The 20,997-nt window shown below is 33.6% G+C and overlaps 1 long non-coding RNA gene across 1 annotated transcript; it reads left to right on the top strand.

Annotated features, from left to right (window-relative positions):
* The first annotated feature begins 7,726 nt into the window (after positions 1-7,726).
* LOC128296387 (uncharacterized) lies at positions 7,727-16,482 on the top strand. Its single transcript, XR_008287003.1, has 3 exons — positions 7,727-7,814; positions 8,617-8,632; positions 16,272-16,482. It is a non-coding gene; the product is annotated as an uncharacterized LOC128296387 (long non-coding RNA).
* Positions 16,483-20,997: the final 4,515 nt, after the last annotated feature.

Raw genomic sequence — 20,997 nt, 5'->3', positions numbered from 1 at the left:
CTCTTACTTCGGATTACTGTGTAGCATTTTCACTAACCTTTCTAATTCCACCTCTAGCAACTGAACCACTTTGGCCTGAACCTCGGCCTCTGGAAATAGATTCAGATCTTTGTGATACTGTTGGTGCTTCCTTACCAATTTTCGGACAGTCCTTTACAAAATGATCAATGGATCCACAACGGAAACAACCCCCAGTTAACTTTCTACATTCTTCCCTATGTCTGTTTCCACAATATTCACATTCGAAAATTTCAAAGTTTTGAGCTGGGCTTCTGATATTGCCAATAGATACAGTAGTTTGTCTCTTTCGACTTTTGTCTCCTCTTTCTGATCTTGAACTGAATCTTCTACTACCACGAGATTCCCTCGATCGTTTGAATTGCGGACTTGAACTAGCAGTTCCAGGACGTTTTCCAGCTGAACGGATAGTTTCAGACTTTTTACTCTTCCCCAGTACCTGCTCAATCATTTTAGCTCTTTCTACTAAATCTGCAAACTCTGTAATCCGTAGAGGCATCAATTGCAGTTGCAATTCATCTCGCAGTCCTCTTAGAAATAGCTTGCATTTGTCAGCTTCAGTCGGTACAAATTCAATTGTATATCTGATCAGTCTCAGAAATTCTCGTTCATAATCCACTACAGACATATCTCTCTATTTCAGCATCAAAAACTCATGTTTCCGGTCTTCCATATATGTCTCTCCCAAATACTTCTTTTGAAATTCCTGTTGAAAGAATTCCCAGTTTACCTGTTCTTCTGAAATATTCTGAATCACTGATTCCCACCATATGTAAGCCTCTTCTTGTAACAGAGAAACAACACATACTAAACTTTTCTGTGGTGTGCAGTCTAATTGCTTCAAAATTCTCTTGGTAGTCTCTAACCAATTTTCAGCTATTGTTGAATCAGTTCCCTTTGATCCCAGAAATTCTGTAGCTCCATACTTTTGCAGTTCCTTAATAGGAGCTCGTCGCGTAGCAGGGGTAGAAATAGTAGCAGGCATACTTCCTACCGCTCTTTGAAGAGCTTCGGCAATCATTCTAAATATTTTTATATTATCCCTTCCAGTATTCGGTGGTTGGTTACCTATCGAGTTTACACTTGAGGTTGAAGATTTGGATTCATTTACATCACGTGATAAATCTCTACTGTACATTTCTTGATCGGTACCCTCGATACTTTTATCAGACATCTTTTACTCACTATAAAACAGAGTTAATTTATCAGTATATATAAATCAGCATCCAATCCCGACTCAAAGTTAACATAAAAATGTCATGTACCTCTAGACTCAATTCCAAGCTCGATTTAGTCCTAGAATCTACTAAACCTAAGTAGCTCTGATTCCACTAAATGTAACACCCCTTAACCCCAAACCGTCACCGAAATAGGGTTACGAGGCATTACTGGACTTATAAACTAGCATTTATACAAAATCATGTCATAAATTTGCATTCCAAATCGAAAATTCTCAAATTTCACTATAAAGTCCCTAATATAGGTCTACGGGGCCCAATACATGCTTTAGAAGTAATTTAGGATTAAATCGGTAACTTTAGAAATTTTACCTTGAAGATAGGGGCACACGCCCGTATGGCCTGGTACATGGCTGTGTGGTCAGCCCGTAGGGTTCCCATGGCCGTGGGTAGATTTGACTTGCAAACACAACCATGGAGATAGTCTGTGTGACATAAATAGCAAGCCACACGGCCTAAGCACACGCCCATGTGACTTGGCCGTGTGAAAACATGATTTTTGACCATTTTTAAGCTATTTTCACATGTTAAACACATCTAATTCACGCCCAAACATTTACTAATAGTTCTTAAATCAAATATCATCCTTTGTGCCATTCAAACTTAGCAAATATTCATTCATTCACTTCAATACCTCTTAAAGATTATGTACCACAATTCATATCGAAATTATACTACAATATCATGCTAGTCAAACTCATGTAAATATGCATATTTCATACCATGTTTCAACATCTTTCATGCTCATTTTTACCATTTACAAAATAAAATCTTAGCAGCCTAGATACATGCCATTTTACCAAAAGAAAAGTACTTCACCACTTTAAGTTCGGGATTGGCTTGGATACTGAGTCCTTAACTTTCTTTCATACCTAATCCTATGTACGAAAAACAAACCGTACGCTGAGTATACACTCAGTGATATTTCTATAAACTAATACTTAAAACAATAATAAGCATTAATACATTGCAACTTAAACTTTTTACTTTCATAATCTTAATAGCTTCATCCCTTACATTCATTTTACATTTCTTCCCTGTAGTAAAGCAATTCATATATATTTATATTTCATGTCTTTCGATAACTTAAACATTCGTAAATCAATCACAGTCACTTAATTGATATCAGACAGTCTTCAGTACTTTCATTTACCCCTATTAACATAACTCGGACCTAAACGGATACGCGGATCCAACCTACACACCGGGGATAATATACAGTGTTTCATCGGCCGAAACCAGAATACACTGTAGGGTAACAGTAACAGTAACAGTCAAAGTACCTCTTCGAAATGAATCTGGAACAGTCACAGTAGTCGACACATATAGTGTCTTATCGACACACAATCGAAATATCCCTGAACACTTCCAATCCTATGGCATGCCAATTGTATCCGACTAGCCCGACACTGTTAATAGGGTATTGAAATCGTTTCATTTCAATACAGAAGTAGTAACAGTTTCCATCATATCATTCATTATATATTTTAACTGTTAAAAATAACAATTACATTGTATTAAATCATTAAGCATAGTTTATAGAAATACAAACCGAAATTCTCGAGTTTACTCGATATCCTCGTTCACTTTCTCCCGGTGCTATGTTGGTTACATAAAATTTAACATTTAAAATTATCAATATATGTTATTTAATAACACACTCTTTAATTTCCATGTAACTTTTACTATATTTCCAATTAGGTCCTACCACCATAACCATTCTTTTCTTCAAATAACCTTATAAATTTCATTTTATACCTACTTTTAACAAGTTTCAACTCTTAATATTCAATATAAAACATCAATTCTACAATTTAGACAATTTAGTCCCTACTATAACAAAACTTATATCTCTTTTATTATTTAATCCTTCTCCCACTTCTAACTTGAATTTCTATCATTTTATCTCGTAATTCTTCAATTTATACAACTTAATCAATATATAAAGATTCACTATTTATACAACTTAATCAATATATAAAGATTCACTATCTTCCTAAATTTCAACATAACTCAAATAGTATTTCTTCCTAGGATTTCATAGACACCAAAATTACAAGAAAATAGATTAAATTGACTTACCAATCAAGCTTGAAATCTTAAAACCCTATTTTTCCCTTTTCTTTTTTTCCTTTTCCCTTCTTTCTTTCCCCGCTAATCGTGCCTTCTTTCTTTCTTTTTTTTATGTTTTATTTCTTTTATTTTCTTTATTTAATCAATATTTTATAATTATATAATATAATATATTTTACTTTATATTACTAGTTACTTATATAATAAGTAAATACATATATATACATACATTTGTACCAATTAAAATAATACACATGTATTTATACTTACCACACACTTGTCATATAGGCTTATTTGCTAATTTAGTCATTTGACTTTTCTATAGTTAATAATTAAACCTTCACACTTTATTCAATTTAGTCCATATACTTAATTAACCCTAATTAAGCTAAATTTACTTAATTAAAATCTAATTAACCTCTCACTTAACTTCGTAAATATTTCTAATAAATATTTACGAATCTAATTTTCAGAACCGAAGACCCAAAAACTCACTTTTCCAATGACCTTAAAATTTGGGTCGTTACACATCATGCTCAAACAACCAAAGTTATAACAATCTCGGATCAAACTTCAGAGCATAAAAAAATTACATATATACCAAACAAGCCCTATTTTCATGCCACATAACTGCATTTAGAATGTTTAAAAGACTTTCGAATAAAAGTTAGATAGTGCGTGTTCCTAGTTGATCCGATCAACGCATTCCGCAAAAAAGAACTACAGAAGCAGAAAACAAGACGGATTAAACATTACAAATGCTTAGTAAGTTCATAGGTGTAAAATAATAAAACTCACCTCAGTTTACATTTTACATAACAACATAGCTAACTATGCACTTTCCTATTACCACAATTCACAATAGTAGGGTGAGTTCATCACATATGAGTCATATAGCATTTCAATTTATACAATTCAATTCTATTCAATACAATTTGTAACATCGTATACCAGTCTGGTCTCCTGACTAGAGTTATAAGGTATTACAGCTATTGAACATCAATATCATTAACCTTTCAACATAAGAAATAAACCATTCTGTAATACCATATAAATTCATTATTTATTAATATTTGATAAATGCTAAACTTTAATTGAGCCTATAAAGTTATTAAAATAACCCGGGAACAAAGCAGGACTAATATGAAACTTTTATAAAAAGATAGGTAAAAAGTGTAAACAGGGGGTCACACGTCTGTATGGCTAGGTCGTGTGACAAGGCTAAGATCGTTTGGTCCTAAGACATGGCCGTGTTGCCTAATCGTGTGACAGACTAATGTTGTGTAATCTTGGGACACATGGTCGTGTTGTCAGGCCATGTAACAAACTGATGCCATATGAACGAATCTGCACCAAAATCAAATAGACCATATGGTCGGGTCATGCAACTGTGTGAGACACAGGACCATGTGGCAGACCGTATCATAGGCTATGTGTGCCCAAAAATGCCTTCTAAAACAAGAAATTTAAACCTAAATCACTTATAGCACAAGCTAAGCAATACACCAACCATTTAACCTATTTAATTGCATTAAAAACCTGCCAAAACACACTATATATCATAAAACCTAAGTGCCTAACCAATATGTCATCATTTGCACCACAATTTAAACATAAAACATTAACCATCCAAGCCTAAAAAAAACTAACATTTCATGCTTATATATTACCAAATTGAGATTATTTACCAATTACATAATCACAATTCAAGTTCACCAAATAACCACATCTGTAAACATCAATCTTTCAAGCAAGGTTAACATTATAGGCACTAGTCAAGCTTATCAACAAAAGTCAGAATCCAAACAACAATCATTATAACTTTCCAAGTTTATACAGTTTGTTCACATACCAAATGGTGCCAAACCTAACCAAAATACATATAAACATTCATTACCAAAACCATATTTACATGCCACTTATAACTAGGCCAAAATAAGTAAATAACTACAAAGCAAGTTGACGGATAGTGTGATCTCCGAAGACAATTCAATCTACAGCTCAAATCTGACAATCTATAAGAAGAAAATGAAACATGGTAAGCTTACTTAAAGCTTAGCAAGTTCATATAATTAAACTTTACATAATTGACATTTAAAGAATAATAATTGAAACTAACATTCAATTTATCAATCCTTCCAAGTTTCAATTCTCCTTACAATGCCAAATGGTTAGCCTTGGATGCATAACATTTTCATGTTCTCAAAATAATACAATTCACAATCCAAATCACTATTAGCAATCACATAACCTTTCATGCTCTTAAATCCCATTTCTAATCATTTCATTAACTGTTTTTCCCAAAGAACTATAGTAAATTAACTTTGGATACGTGGGGAAATAATGCTCATACAAGCTGACGAGAAGTTAAACAAATGCTAGTTTCCAATCATCGGCATGGTATCCACCATCGGTACATAGTATCGGAAATATATCACTAGCACAAAATACCCAGAATTTGTAACACTGGTACATAGCACATGGAAACTGAAATCACCGGTACCTAGTGCCTGGAACACCCTAATTACAGTGCATTTGTATCCTAACTATTCACTGAGTTCACACAAGCCTTAACTTGTATTCCATCATTATTTCATACTTATAACTCTATACCATGATCAACTTGATCACATACATTCCATAGAATACATAATTCAACTCAACCATGTGCATTTGCATTATAATTCAATTCAGTCCCTTATTTCCACTTTCAAGTGTTATGTAATGGCCTAAATTCAAGGTTATCGGAATAATGGTTTCGTAACCATAGATCCAATTTAAAGAGAAATTTATTTCAATATTTTTGCTTGAAAATTGATATGATAGGAAAATCGTATGAAAATATTGATAGGAAAATTTTATCGATTTAGTGATTAGTTAGAAAAAGAAATTATTGAAGAAATTGGGTAAAATAAGGTATCGGGACCTCTATCTCGTAAAACCGAGTCAAAAATAATTTTATAAATATTTATGAAATGTTATTAATGTGGTATTAAAATTTCGTTAGGAAATTTTAATGTTTGGGTAGTCAATTAAATGAAAAGGACTAAATTGTAATAGGTGTAAAAATTGCTAAAATGATTAAATAGCTTAAAAGTCTAATGAGAAAGGATTTAAAAGGCACTTAGACCCAAAATTTATTTGGGCTGGACGGCAAGGGTATGAAATCAGCAGAAAAATTGATAAATTAAGAGTAAAATTGGAATATTGCAAAATTAACAAAATAAAACTAGGACTAAATAGGAAATATCTAGATTTCTCTTCATTTCTCTTCAATTCCAGCAGCTAAAAATGCCATAGGAGGGTTCTCTAAGCTGGTAGTTCATAATTTTTACACCAAGTGAGTTAATCATTGCCTTTTTCTTGTAATTTTTGTGTTTCTAAGACTTTTACAACTAGGTCCTACTATTAAATTTATTAGTTTTTGATTTCATGGATGAAATTGAAAGTCACCATGGTTGAGTTCTGTAAGTTTATGATGAAATAGAATGAAATTAAAGCTTTAATTTGTTTATGAGATGATTTTATAAGGTAATTTCAATAGAAACTGATTTTTAGGACCTAATTGTGAAAATGCTTGGAATTAAAGTCTATTGCTGAAATTCTGATTCCTAAAGGTTGTAAATTAGTTTAAGGTGATAGAATAAAATGTTAATTGAGAAAAATCAGCTCAATTGAGAAGCTAATTGAGTAGGGACGAAATTATCATTTATTAAAAGCTTAGGGGAAAAATGGTAATAAACAGCTTGCACAAAAACAATTTGGACAGCAGCAGTAGACTCACTTTGAAAAATCACCATAAATTGTAGAAATCGAATTAGAAGATTAAAAAAATATGGAATTAAATCGTATTGAGTCTAGTTTCTCATAGAAGAAATAGTGTAAGCAATGGATTTGTAAATTTTGAGATATAATGAATTTTGTGAGACAAGGTCAGAATGAATTTGGGTTCCCCTATTCTGACTTTGAAAAATCATAAAAACTTGAAGAAAAACAATTATGGGCTTAAATTTATATGTCTATAATCCTTAATGAGTCTATTTTTAAGAGAAACAAATGAGAACATTATTTGAATTCTGTATGAAGAGATAATTAATTTTTAGTGAAGAAGGGTCAGAACTGTCGACAGCAGAACAGGGGTGACTTTGAAGAATAAAATGTACTGATTGGCTAAACCAAAAATTCTTAAAATTTTATGGTAAAAATATATATGAGTCTAGTTTCAGGAAAAATTAACGGATCTTAATTTGGATTTCCGTAGCTCAAGTTATAAATAATTTAGTGACTATGACTCAAGTAGATAGCTTTGAATGAACTATAAATAATAGTTGAATTATAAAGAATGTTGCATATGAACATGAAATGTATTAAATTGATAATTAAATTTATTTATTTAGATCCAGAAGATTCAAATACGAAGCTAGATCGAGGAAAGGAAAAAGTTCGGGATTAGTAGATTTTTACTGTTTACAAACAAGTATCAAGGTAAGTTCGTGTAACTTGAATTATATTCTTAAATGCTTGAGATTGTATGTTATTGATGTGAATATGATTTTCCTTTCATTGTATGAAAATTAATGAAACATTGATATATTTGATAAAATGGGAAGAAATCCCGGTTGAATGAAAGGAAAATTCGATGGATCTCTGAAAAGGAATTGACGGTAAAAGGATCTAGCCAGACGGGTGATCCTATCCCGATATAGCCCTCCAAGAATATGTGTAAAATGGATTTAGCCCGGACAGTAATCCGAATTACGGTCTCAATTTAGCCTGGATCGGTAATTCAGATCCAAGCTCATTAGAGTAATTGTCGCTTGCAGGATTTAGCTCGGACTGGTAATCCCGACAATACTCTATGAGTTTATATTGCGATTTAGCTCGATCGGTAATCCCGCCGCAAGGTTGAGGTTCATGAGTGTGCTCTCTGAAATGGAAATGTGCGCACATAAATATAAATTGACGGACCCGGAATTGTACACTAAAAGTGTACCTCTGAAAATCCATCGAAATTTTGATAAATTCAACGGGATAAATATGGAAAAATAGCAAGGAAATGGAAATCATGGTATTGACGACTCATCAATCATGGTATATATTATTGGTACATGGAAATTATTGTACTAACTTGAATGTTGAGTTTGTGCTTATTAGGGTAATAATGCATTGAATGGATATATGGATGTTTATTGTATTGTATTGAAAATATTAGGTAAGTATAATTCTTGTTACATGAGCTTACTAAGCACAAAGTGCTTACCCCGTTTCCTTTTTCCCTGCTTTGTAGTGTTAAGAGCTCTGAGGTCGATTTGGTGGAGACACATCACAATCGTCAACCTCGTGATTTCGGTATATAAAGAAACTTTATTTTGGAAATCAATGGCATGTATAAGCTAACAAAGTAAATGTTAACGTGAAATGAATGTAAAGTTAGTCATTAGTATGGTTAACAAACCTGGTTATAGATATGTGATAACGTTATCTTATATAAATGCATGAATCTATCATGAAAATATGTTGAATTGATTTGGTTGATGTGGATTGGTCTCGATTTAATATTACAGGGAAGGTTAGATATTTATAAAAGAGCTATATTGAATATAAAAAAAAATTTAATTTGTAAACTCTGGTAATGCCTCGTACCCTATTCCGGCAATGAATACGGGTAGGGGTATTACCTTTATTGGTATCAGAGCTACGGTTTAGCCGATTCTAGGACCGATGTAGCAAATACGAAATTAGGTATACATGCCATTTAAATTATTATTGATAGTGTGATATCTCCTGACAATTTAAAATGTGTTTTTCTTATAGTAATGTCATCCGACAGAGCTTAATCTGAGGAAACTGGGAGTCATGCTCTGGCTTCAGTACAAAGAGAAGAAACTAGAAGTAGAAGGCCCGAGACAGAGGGTCGAGGGGAGGAGGCAAAAACAGCCTTCTTTCAAATGATGAATGAATGGTTTAATCAATATTTAAGAACTAACCCTGTAGTGCAGCAAGTTCAAGCTCCCCCTCCTGCTCCTTCACCGGTTCCCGAGATCCCACAGGGTGCAGGTATTGAATCTGTCAGAAAAGGAAAAGCTCCAGTAGATAAAATTCAAAAATATGGGGCCGAAGAATTTCGAGCAGCAGTTGATGATGATTCTGAACGGGCTGAATTCTGGTTAGAAAACACTACTCGGGTTCTGGAAGAATTATCTTGTACACCAGAAGAATGTCTAAAATGTGTCGTCCCACTGCTAAAAGATACAGCTTACCATTGGTGGAATACTAAAGCTTCAGTTGTTCCGAAAGAAGAAATTACATGGGAATTCTTTTAGACCGAGTTCAGAAAAAAATATATCAGCCAGAGGTTCCTAGACCAGAAAAGAAAAGAATTTCTTGAGTTGAAACAGGGTAACAGATCAGTATCTGAATATGAAAGAGAATTTGTTCGATTGAGTAAATATGCTCGAGAATGGGTACAGTCAGAAGCTGAAATGTGCAAACGATTCGAAGAAGAGTTAAATGAAGACATTAAACTACTGATCGGAATTCTTGAAATTCGAGAGTTTGCTACATTGGCAGAGAGAGCTTATAAAGCAGAAGAATTGAGCAAAGAAAAGAAACAGACTGAGAGGGAAGCTCGAATTTTTAGTAAAAGACCGATGGGAAAATCCCAGTTTTTTGTTTCAAAGAAATTGAAGAAGTATCAGGATCGTTCTACTTCAGCCATTGGGTATTCGGGCAGAGAGCGAGGTTCTCAACGCACTAATCTAAGACCTTCTACTCCATCAGTGACCAGTGTTGGTAATGTTGGCACTCCTAAGCCGAGATGCCAGTACTGTAATAAAGCTCATTTTGGTGAATGTCGATTAAAGAGCGGGGCTTGTTACCGATGTGGTTATTTTGACCATTTCCTCAGAGATTGTCCAGAAAGAGGTGAAAAAGAAGTTGAACAGATATCGAAGCCGAGTAATCCAGTTTCGAGAGGTAGACCACCTCGACCATCTGGTAATGTCAATGGTAGCCGAGGAGCTACGAAAGATATTGCAGGCAGGTCTGAAGCACGAGCACCTGCTAAGACATATGCCATTCGTGCCAGAGAAGATGCCTCAAAGACCGATATTATTATCGGTACATTTTCTTTACTTGATAATCGATATTATCGCATTAATTGATCCCGGTTCTACGATTCATATATATGTGTTAAACTTGCAATTGTTAAAATTTACCGTTGAACCCATCAATTTGTGGTTAAAGTCTCGAACCCCCTGGGCCAGTCTGTGTTAGTGGATAAAATTTGTAAAAATTGTCCACTGATGGTAAAAGGTTATTGTTTCCCAGCTGATTTGATGTTACTGTCATTTGATGAATTTGCCGTGATATTGGGCATGGATTGGTTAACCCAGCATGATGCGATAGTAAATTGTAGACAAAAATATATTGTGCTAAAATGTCAGAATGGTGAGTTGCTCCGGGTTAAATCTGATCAGACAGAGGGGTTATCTGATGTGATTTCAGTAATGGCAGCACAAAGGTATGTCAAAAAAAGGTATGATGCTTACTTGGCTTATGTACTCGACACCAAGGTATCTGAGCCAAAGATACAGGCAGTTCCAGTGGTATGTGAATTTTCTGATGTGTTTCCAGAGGAATTACCAGGATTGCCACCAGAAAGAGAAGTAGAATTTTCTATAGATTTGATTCCGGGAACTACTCCGATCTCCATAGCTCCATATCATATGGCTCCTATAGAATTAAAAGAGTTAAAGACACAGTTGCAAGAGCTTGTTGACAGGGGTTTTGTCCGACCGAGTCATTCACCTTGGGGTGCTCCGGTTCTGTTTGTGAAAAAGAAATATGGGTCTTTGAGATTGTGTATCGACTACCAGTATCTTAATAAAGTAATCATAAAGAATAAGTACCCGTTACCCCGAATTGATGATTTATTTGATCAGCTGAAATGTGCTACTGTGTTTTCAAAGATTGATCTTCGATCAGGTTATTATCAGTTACGGGTAAAGGAGTCAGACGTGCCAAAAACAACGGGCATTATGAGTTTCTAGTTATGTCGTTTGGGCTAACTAATGCACCTCAGTATTCATGGATTTGATGAACCGGATATTCAGACCGTACGTAGACAGATTTGTAGTAGTATTCATTGATGATATTTTGGTTTATTCTCGGGATGAAGAAGAACATGCAGAACATTTGAGAATTGTGTTGCAAATTCTACGAGAGAAGCGATTGTATGCTAAATTCAAGAATGTGAATTTTGGCTTCGAGAAGTGGGTTTTCTTGGACACATTATATCTGACGAAGGCATCAGGGTAGATCCAAGTAAAATCTCAGCTATTGTCAATTGGAGTCCACCGAAGAATGTATCTGAAGTTAGAAGTTTCTTGGGTTTAGCTAGTTATTATCGGAGATTTGTACAGGGATTCTCTATGATAGCTTCTCCAATGACTCGATTATTGCGTAAAGATGTAAAGTTCGAGTGGATGATGAATGTCAACAAAGTTTCAACCGATTGAAAGACCTATTAACGAAAGCACCTGTATTAGTGCAACTGAACCGTAAGGAATTTGTTATTTACAAGTGATGCCTCATTAAATGGTTTAGGTTGTGTTTTGATGCAATAAGGTAAAGTAATAGCCTATGCTTCAAGACAACTTAAACCACATGAAAGAAATTACCCAAGACATGATCTTGAATTAATCGCTATTGTATTTATTACCAAGATATGGCGGCATTACTTGTACGGTGAGAAATGTCATATTTATATTGATCATAAAAGCTTGAAATATTTGATGACACAGAAAGATTTGAATTTGAGACAGCGCAGGTGGCTTGAACTGATAAAGGACTATGATTTGATTATTGATTACCATCCGGGTAAGGCTAATGTTGTAGCTGATGCTTTGAGCCGGAAATCTTTGTTTGCTTTACGAGCTATGAATACCCGGTTATCATTGAATGATGATGGTTTAATCCTAGCAGAATTAAGAGCTAAACTGACATTTTTACAGCAAATATGTGAAGCTCAGAAGAATGATGAGAAGTTACAAGTTAAACGGGCACAGTGTGAGTCAGGTAATGATTCTGAATTTCAGATTGGTTCTGATGGTTGTTTATTATTCGAGGTAGGGTATGTGTTCCTCGAATTGAGCTCATACGTAAGATTCTACGCGAGGCTCACAAGAAGATTATGTCTCGTACATCCGGGAGTAATAAAATGTATAATGATCTGAAAAAGATGTACCGGTGGTCGGAATGAAACATGATATCTCTAAGTTTGTATCAAGGTGTTTAATATGTCGCAAGTTAAAGTGAACATCGGTACCTTCGTGGTTACTTCACCAATTACTATAATTTGGAATGGAAATGGGAAAGAATCACTATGGATTTTGTATCGGGTTACCTTTGTCTCCGAGGAAAAAGATACTATTTGGGTGATTGTAGACCGATTGACAAAGTCAGCTCACTTTATTCCGGTACGTATGGATTATTCTTTAGATAAACTAGCTGAACTGTACATATCTGAGATTGTCAGGTTACATGGAGTGCCTGTCTCCATTATATCAAATAGAGATTCTCGATTTACGTCTCGTTTCTGGGACAAATTGCAAGAAGCCTTGGGTACCCAGTTGTATTTCAGCACTGCATTTCATCCTCAGATAGATGGTCAATCTGAGCATGTAATTCAAGTATTGGAAGATATGCTCCGATGTTGTATACTAGAGTTTGAAGGTAATTGGGAGAGGTATCTACCTTTGATTGAATTTGCTTACAATAACAGTTATTAGTCCAGTATTAAAATGGCTCCTTATGAAGCTTTGTATGGTAGAAAATGCAGAACACCGTTATATTGGACAGAGCTTAGTGAAAAGAAGATATATGGGATTGATTTGATCCAGGAAACAGAAGAAAAAGTAAAGGTTATTCAAGATAGTCTAAAAGCAGCTTCTGATCGTCAAAAATCATATGCCGACCTTAAACGAAAAGAGATTGAATTTCAAGTCGGTGACAAGGTATTCCTGAAAGTGTCTCCTTGGAAGAAAGTCCTCCGATTTGGTCGAAAGGGTAAACTGAGTCCAAGATTTATCGGGCCATATGAAATCATAGAAAGAATTGGACCGGTCGCTTATCGATTGGCATTATCACCGGAACTTGATAGAATCCATAATGTTTTTCATGTATCTATGTTACGACGATATGGATCAGATCCTTCACATGTTATTTCTCTGATAGAAGTAGAGATTAAACCGGATATGACTTACAGTGAAGAACCGGCCAAGATATTGGCACGGGAGACAAAAGAGCTTAGAAATAAAAAGATAAATTTGGTGAAAGTATTGTGGCAAAAGCACGAGATTGAGGAAGCAACATGGGAACCGGAGGAGGCAATGAGGAAACAATACCCAAACCTCTTTACTGGTAAGATTTTCAAGGACGAAAATTCTTAAAAGGGGGGGAGTTGTAATGGCCTAAATTCAAGGTTATCGGAACAATGGTTTCGTAACCATAGATCCGATTTAAAGAGAAATTTATTTCAATATTTTTGCTTGAAAATTGATATGATAGGAAAATCTATGAAAATATTGATAGGAAAATTTTATCGATTTAGTGATTAGTTAAAAAAAGAAATTATTGAAGAAATTGGGTAAAATAAGGTATCGGGACCTCTATCTCGTAAAAACGAGTCGAAAATAATTTTATAAATATTTATGAAATGTTATTAATGTGGTATTAAAATTTCGTTAGGAAATTTTAATGTTTGGGTAGTCAATTAAATGAAAAGGACTAAATTGTAATAGGTGTAAAAATTGCTAGAATGATTAAATAGCTTAAAAGTCTAATGAGAAAGGATTTAAAAGGCACTTAGACCCAAAAGTTATTTGGGCTGGACGGAAAGGGTATGAAATCAGCAGAAAAATTGATAAATTAAGAGTAAAATTGGAATATTGTAAAATTAACTAAATAAAACTAGGACTAAATAGGAAATATCTAGATTTCTCTTCATTTCTCTTCAATTCCAGCAGCTAAAAATGCCATAGGAGGGTTCTCTAAGCTGGTATTTCATAATTTTTGCACCAAGTGAGTTAATCCTTGCCTTTTTCTTGTAATTTTTGTGTTTCTAAGACTTTTACAACTAGGTCCTACTATTAAATTTATTAGTTTTTGATTTCATGGATGAAATTGAAAGTCACCATGGTTGAGTGCTGTAAGTTTATGATGAAATAGAATGAAATTAAAGCTTTAATTTGTTTATGAGATGATTTTATAAGGTAATTTCAATAGAAACTGATTTTTAGGACCTAATTGTGAAAATGCTTGGAATTAAAGTCTATTGCTGAAATTCTGATTCCTAAAGGTTGTAAATTAGTTTAAGGTGATAGGATAAAATGTTAATTGAGAAAAATCAGCTCAATTGAGAGGCTAATTGAGTAGGGACGAAATTATCATTTATTAAAAGCTTAGGGGAAAAATGGTAATAAACAGCTTGCACAAAAACAGTTTGGACAGCAGCAGTAGACTCACTTTGAAAAATCACCATAAATTGTAGAAATCGAATTAGAAGATTAAAAAAATATGGAATTAAATCTTATTGAGTCTAGTTTCTCATAGAAGAAATAGTGTAAGCAATGGATTTGTAAATTTTGAGATATAATGAATTTTGTGAGACAAGGTCAGAATGAATTGGGTTCCCTATTCGACTTTGAAAAATCATAAAACATTGAAGAAAAACAATTATGGGCTTAAATTTATATGTCTATAATCCTTAATGAGTCTATTTTAAGAGAAACAAATGAGAACATTATTTGAATTCTGTATGAAGATATAATTAATTTTATAGTAAAAATATATATGAGTCTAGTTTTAGGGAAAATTAACGGATCTTAATTTGGAGTTCAGAGCTCAAGTTATAAATAATTTAGTGACTATGACTCAAGTAGACAGCTTTGAATGAACTATAAATAATAGTTGAATTATAAAGAATGTTGCATATGAACATGAAATGTATTAAATTGATAATTAAATTTATTTATTTAGATCCGTAAGATTCAAATACAAAGCTAGATCGAGGAAAGGAAAAGTTCGGGATTAGTAGATTTTTACTGCTTTACAAACAAGTATCAAGGTAAGTTCGTGTAACTTGAATTATATTCTTAAATGCTTGAGATTTTATGTTATTGATGTGAATATGATTTTCCTTTCATTGTATGAAAATTAATGAAACATTGATATATTTGATAAAATAGGAAGAAATCCGGTTGAATGAAAGGAAAATTGATGGATCTCTAAAAGGAATTGACGGTAAAAGGATCTAGCCGGATGGGTGATCCTATCCTGATATAGCCCTCCGAAGAATATGTGTAAAATGGATTTAGCCGGACGGTAATCCGAATTAGGTCTCAATTTAGCTTTGGACTGTAATTCAGATCCAAGCTCATTAGAGTAATTGTCGTTGCGAGGATTTAGCTCGACCGGTAATCCCGACAATACTCTATGAGTTTATATTGCGAGATTTAGCTCGACCGGTAATCCCGCCGCAAGGTTGAGGTTCATGAGTGTGCTCTCTCGAAATGGAAATGTCGCACATGAATATGAATTGACGGACCCGGAATTGTACACTAAAAGCGTACCTCTAAAAATCCATCGAAATTCTGATAAATTCAACGGGATAAATATGGAAAAATAGCAAGGAAATGGAAATCATGGTATTGACGACTCATCAATCATGGTATATATTATTGGTACATGGAAATTGTTGTACTAACTTGAATGTTGAGTTTGTGCATATTAGGGTAATAATGCATTGAATGGATATATGGATGTTTATTTTATTGTATTGAAAATATTAGGTAAGTATAATTCTTGTTACATGAGCTTACTAAGCACAAAGTGCTTACCCCGTTTCCTTTTTCCATGTTTTGTAGTTTTAAGAGCTCGGAGGTCGGATTTGGTCGGAGACACATCACACTGTCAACCTCAGGATTTCGGTATATAAAGAAACTTTATTTTGGAAATCAATGGCATGTATAAGCTAACAAAGTAAATGTTAACGTGAAATGAATGTAAAGTTAGTCATTAGTATGGTTAACAAACCTGGTTATAAATATGTGATGACGTTATCTTATATAAATGCATGAATCTATCATGAAAATATGTTGAATTGATTTGGTTGATATGGATTGGTCTCGATTTAATATTATAGGGAAGGTTAGATATTTATTAAAGAGCTATATTGAATATAAAAAAAAATTTAATTCGTAAACTCCGGTAATGCCTCGTACCCTATTCCGGCAATGAATACGGGTAAGGGTATTACATGTTACTTCAAGTAACCATGTTAATTATACAATCACACAAATACACATATGAAATTTAAATTTAAAACCATCAATAAACATAATAACCCTAACATAAACTTAACTAAATAAAATAGCTACTAAAACCACACTGAGGAATAGTCGACGATTTTTCTTCCTGCGGTTATCGGCTGGTTGATCCATTTCTTGATCTAAATATAATGATTGAACTCCATTAACCAATTAAAATACTTTAAAATATTTAAATTCATGTATTTGAACCTTTATCAACATTTTACATTTTTACCATGAACTTTTACCTTTTATTCAATTTAGTCCTTAAAATTCACCATGTGGAATGGCCCAGCCCATGTGGCTCCTAAAACTTGTTCCAATTTTCTGTTTTTTTGCTCATTTTTCACTTCTTTTGCTCCTAAATGCTCTTTTAAGTATAGAAATATGAATTTGAAGGATTATGAGTATAAAATTCACCATTTTAAATAGAATAAACATCCAAAAACATATTAAGAATAAGGCTAACACATGTTACTTTTTGCATTTATCAATGAGCTACACATTAAGGACAATGTGTCAACTAAAGTGTGGGGGGTAACATAGAAAACTTGTTTATTTGTTTCTACATTTTTCTTTGATTTTTCTTGTCTTTGTGTGCTTGAGCTTGTAGAAATACAAGTGATTAGTTAAGAGCATGTACATAGGTTACTTGTGTTTACAAATAAATTTGGCATGATGGTAGGTGATTTTAAATTTTGTATTATTAGACTACTAAGTTTTACATGGTACACTGTAAATAGGTATTAAGCAATCAATTGTACCAAATAATATGGAAAATACAAGGAAACGAGCATACTAGTTTGAATGATAAATGGTTGAATTTGAGTTTGTTTGGTTTATTAAATTTGTCCATATTGAGATATTCAGGGATGACCTAAGACATTGTTTAAAACACATCCAGAGCCAAAAAGCTTACCTATTTATATTTCACCTTTAGTACCAATTTTAGAGTCTGTTGACACTTCTTAATAAACCTTTTTACAAGCCCCAAATTTGAAAACGTTAATTTGTATTTGCCCTTATTTCTTTGGTCCTGCACTACATGACTATAGACTTCTGGCCATACGTATTGAGGGTTAAGTAGATACATTATGATGAATTTTGTAAAAATAAAGTGAAATAGGAAAGATTGGTGTGATATATGAACTATAAGTTAGCCTAATGTGTGAAACAAAAAGAAAAAATCCAAAAAGAAAATTAGTACGAGTAAAAAAGGTTCTAAACCAGCAAAAAAACATTTATGAGTGAGATGTATTAAAAAAGAGAAAAGTCACAAAGTCACATAAGAAAGAAAAACTCGTAAGGCTAGCCATAGTTACTATGTCATGCTATAACTTCCTATATATGAAGAGACAAGGAAGGTAAGAGAATGAGAAATAAGACGGTGAGCGGGTAAGGGTTACTAAGGGGGAATAATAGGGATTAATGAGATGTGCCAAACTATTTTCACATTTGTAACCCTCTTAATGCTTTCTATCTTTGAACTCTATACATATCCTAAGCCTCAGAACGTTATAAACGAAAAGTCCTATGTGACCTAAATATCCTTGTACACGAATGGACATCATACTAAACATATGCATAAACGACTATTTGTATTCTGCTCGGATAATCAAAGTACTTGTATAATTTATTAATGGATCCTTGCAAGTGAGACCTTTAATACTTGTATATTTTGTAACATATTGAACTTAGATGTTTGTGATCAAAAGTGGTAAGTCAATTACTCATCATGTTAAAGTTGTTAGTAAGCATAAAATGCCTAAGTCATATGCTCCGAAGTCAATACTTGTATGATATTTTCTCAAGGGTCGTCACTTTTATTTCTTATTTTTGTTTATGTTACTTGAGGACAAGCAATGACTTAAGTGTGGGGGAGTTTGATCTGTCGCAATTCGGTGTACGAAATGAAACTAGTTTTCGCATTTACGGAGCTTGAATACAAGCATTTTCGTTATGGTTTAGTTAAGTTTTCTTAGTTTTATTATATTCAATAAAATGTGCAAATTGAATCTTTTATTGACCTTAGGGGTTGAATAGCCTAAGAATGAACTAACACACTTTGTGAGTGTGTAGAAGACCTTTAAAAGGCATATTAAATTGAACTGGTCGCTACGTCGCAACACAGGATGATTGATGTCACAGCATAGGAAGCAGAATGGAGAAACCTCAAGACTACCTTCAATGTTGCAACACATTTTGAGGGTGTCGCGACATACCCTTGAAGATATTCCAAAAGAAGTACACTGTGTAACAGCCCGTTTTAGCTAAATCAGAACAGTGGTTTTGGGACCACAAATCCAAGGTCAAAAAATTATTTTAGTATTATTTTTGGTGTTTATAGCATGTGACTATATATGTGTGAAAATTTCGTAAGCTAATTTTATCATTTAATAGCTCAATTTGAGAAAAAGGACTAAATTGCGTAAAATGCAAAAGTTGCATTCTACTTGTTTAAAGTGCTTAATTCCTATGGTTGATTAAATGTGAAGTCCTTATGTTGTGAATAGACCATTTATAGTGGGAATGGTCATAAATGGGCATATATTATGATGATTTTAAATGGTTTAATAAAGGTTAAAATGGAAAAATGTTAAGTAATGTTATAATAAATAAAACAAAGTTAATTTAGGATTATTATTCATCTTTCTCACCAAAAATCAAAAGAAGAAGACCATTTAAAGCATTTTAGGGTTCGGCCATTTGTATTCTTGATAGAGGTATGTTTTGAGCTCGATTTTTAATGATTTTTATGTTTTTGTAATCGTTTCTTTGAGTACTAGCTAGCCCATGCCCTAATTTTTTAGTTTTTTGGTGATTTTATAAAATTCTATTGATGAATCCATGAGATTTTGAATGTTTTATGATGAAAAATGAATATTTGTTGATAGTTATACAAGTTTTATTAAGTGATTTTGAGTAAGAATGTCTATTAGGGATTAATTTGTGAAAAGTGTAAATTGAGGGGTTGAAATGTGAAATAAATTAAATTTTTGGGCTGCTAGGGGCCTATGTGAAATTCATCTATGGTGAAATTAGATTAAATTGTGTGAATTTTGTGTTTTTATGAAATAGGGACTAAATTGAATAAATATGAAATTTTAGGGGTTAAAGTTTAAAAATACCCAAATATGTGTTTTTGGATTGAATTGAATGATTTGATGAATAAAGGAGTTAATTTTGAATGTATATAGATCAAGAACGAAAGAAATCGGATTTAGATGGGGAAAATCGAAAGTTGTCGAATAGTTGATCAAGTCCGTTTATTCTGAATACAAGATTATCGAAGCTAGCTTGGACATTGGGGATCATCAGGAACCGTCATCACATTATCGACTACTTGTTGGTACTTTTGGATGCTTTGTAAATATGGTATATGGCATGTATAGGCTAGTGATGTAATGATATGTTTTGAGTTATGCTATTAGCCATGAGATTTGGCTTGTAAATGTTGGTGTGTATTTGGCCATTTGAGTTGCCTAGATTTATGAATTTGGTAAGTGATATGTGATGTATATAATGTCTTATGTTTTGGTAAGTTTAGTATGGATTCATGTGTTTGCTAGATGGTTAATTGATTTGGTTAATTATCAATGATGTCTCATTGTTGAGAAATGACATGTTGTGAATTGGTTTTAAGATAATGAATTGATATGTTTTGAGACATGAAATGGTTAATAAAATGGTGAGAAAATCCATATAGAATTTAAGGTTATGGCATATTGTTTTGGAATGATTTTGGTTATGGATTTGAGTAGTGAAATGGATGGAATTTAAATGGCATGAAATGTGCATGAAATAGTCATTTTTGGTTGCCTATTGTATGTAAAAATGATGCCAAATGAATGCTTTTAGGTACATGAATGATAGGTGGGAAAAATGGCTTAAATCAAACCTATTTTTGTGCCACATGGTTGAGCACACGGGTGTGTGACTTGACCGTGTGACCCCTGAAACTTAGTTAAAACAAATCAGTAAGTTACACGGCTTAGATACACGAGTGTGTCTACTGGCCGTGTGTGGCACACGGGCTGGCACATGGGCGTGTGGCTGGCCATATGATCCAAGTCAGTATACCCTCTAGTTTTTCCACGGCCATGGCACAAGGGCGTGTCTCCAGCCGTGTGGTGCAAGTCAATATGTATGTCCTATTTTCACACGGCCTGTGACACTGGCATGTCTAGTGGCCGTGTGAGGCACACGGCCTGTTCACACGGGCGTGTGATCTCTTTATGTATGAAAATTTTATAAGTTTCCTAAAGTTTTCAAATGTTATTGGTTTAGTCCCAAACCTC

This window comes from Gossypium arboreum, chromosome 8, assembly GCF_025698485.1.
Source record: "Gossypium arboreum isolate Shixiya-1 chromosome 8, ASM2569848v2, whole genome shotgun sequence".
Classification (NCBI taxonomy): Eukaryota; Viridiplantae; Streptophyta; class Magnoliopsida; order Malvales; family Malvaceae; genus Gossypium; species Gossypium arboreum.
Note: the sequence above shows the minus strand (reverse complement) of the source record. Positions and strands in the feature narration are given on the sequence as shown.